A 2,141-nucleotide genomic window follows, 5' to 3' on the forward strand; every position below is an offset into this window, starting at 1 on the left:
ATGTTGTGCTAAAAGGGGACCCAAGCATAAGGGACGTGCTCCAATGAAGTTATATCTAGTTGGTGCACCAATGGAAAGAGTAGCCGTCGACATTGCTGGTCCTTTGCCCCAAACCCATGCTGGAAACAGATAGATTTGTTTGGTGATGGATTATTTCACCAAGTGGCCTGAGGCATATGCAATACCAAATCAGGAAGCTACAACTGTAGCTTTGGCTATTAGTGACTTCTTCTTCAGATTTGTTATGCCATATGAACTGCATTCAGATCAAGGCCGTAACTTTGAATCAGCTGTGTTCCAAGAATGCTGCAAGTTGTTTGGCATCCGAAAGACCAGGACAACGCCACTTCACCCACAGTCTGATGGGATGGTAGAAAAGTACAACTGGACACTGGGACAGGAATTGGTAAAGTTTTGTAATAGCCGTCAAGATGACTGAGATGTCTTACTCCCTCCACTGTTGATGGCCTATAGGACAGCAGAGCATGAAACCACTGGATACACTCCAGCAAAGTTGATGTTTGATCGGGAACATCGGTTGCCAGTGGATCTGTTAACAGGACGCCCACCTTATGAAGAGTTGCCTGAAAATGTGTCAGAGTTTGTGAAAGTGTTATCGGAAAGGATGGGTGATATCCACCATCAAGTGCGTTCAAACTTGAAAACGTCTGCTGATTCGATGAAGTTAACTTATGATAAGAGATCTACTGAAGTCAGCTTTGAACCAGGAGACAAGGTGTAGTTGTATAATCCCAGGAAGACCAAAGGGAAGTCTCCTAAGTTGTCTTGTCCATGGGAAGGCCCATATGACATAGTGGATCGTCTCTCAGACGTGACTTTCCGTGTAAAATGTGGTCGGCGAGGTAAGCCAAAAGTGGTGCATGCCAACAGGCTTTGGTGTTATCACGGTCCAGGACATTTCAGTTGGGACGAGGTGAACAAAGGAACAAATGACGCTGCTGAAGACGTGCTACCTGAAAAAGCCAATGTTGAAGAAGAAACTCTACTCAGTTTTGTGAAGGGAAACAGTGAAGCTCTTGATGAAGTTACTACTACTGATGTGACTGTTACCGACGATAGGACATTTCTTGATGAAGCAGATAACCCCACTTGATGCAGAAGCCAACAAGACGGAGACCAGTATGGAAGAAGATACGTCCCATAAAATTAAGAGACTTTGTTGATTTGTAATTTTGTGTTTGTAATTCTGTACATTTTAATTAAGTTATTGTTAATTGTTATTGGTTTATTGTAAGTGGCTATTGTTCAGGACGAACATTACTAAGGAGGGGGCAGTGTTGCGTCAGCGAGGTCACGTGACTAGTGTGACGCCACCTGTTTTCTAGAAGTATCTTGTTCCTTCGTGAATGCCCTAGCATTTACTAGTTTATATGTTTTTCTAGTATATAAATAAGATGCTCACAATGTGACGGGATAATGTGCGTGTAGACAGTGAGTAATTGATCTGCAGTCAAAGAGTATTATTGAGCACGTTCGTTGTTCTAGCGTTTGTTTTGGCGCGATTGTTGAAATTAAGTGTATCGTAAAGTTATATTCGGAAAGAATAAACCAGTTTTATTAAGTAAGGAATTGTGTCGCTAAAGTTTCGTCGGAATGAAGTTACGGAAAGTTAATTAGCAAACAGAGACGTAACAATAACATACCCGATAGTTATGGATTGATGTGTAGCCATGCAAGTGGTGAGGTTTGGAACAAGTGCACGAGTTGAATGTTTGAACTGGAGTCTTTGATTTAGAAACACTTTTGGAACAAGAGCAGAAATCCAGTGTTGAAACTGAAGTTCTCTGGTACTGAACCAGATGGGGAACAACAAAGGTGTTTAATTTAAAACTGTAGAAAATTGCAGGAATCTCGTGTTGAAGCAGAGGATATGATAGGAAGTTCAAATGTATTCTTCCACAGATCTGCAATATATGAACTAAGTCTATTTTTTAGTTTCCATCCACAAAAACCACTCAGTAATATGCCATTCAAACCAGAAAAAAAACATACAGAGGCGATGGCTTACCTTACAACTGGCTATTATAATGCCTGGAGACGGCTTGAATGGGTAATGAAGAAAAACTTTAACATAACAGCAAATGTACAACGTTTCGACAAGGTTTTATCATCATCAGGTA

Source organism: Limulus polyphemus, unplaced genomic scaffold, assembly GCF_000517525.1.
Source record: "Limulus polyphemus unplaced genomic scaffold, Limulus_polyphemus-2.1.2 Scaffold2248, whole genome shotgun sequence".
NCBI lineage: Eukaryota > Metazoa > Arthropoda > Merostomata > Xiphosura > Limulidae > Limulus > Limulus polyphemus.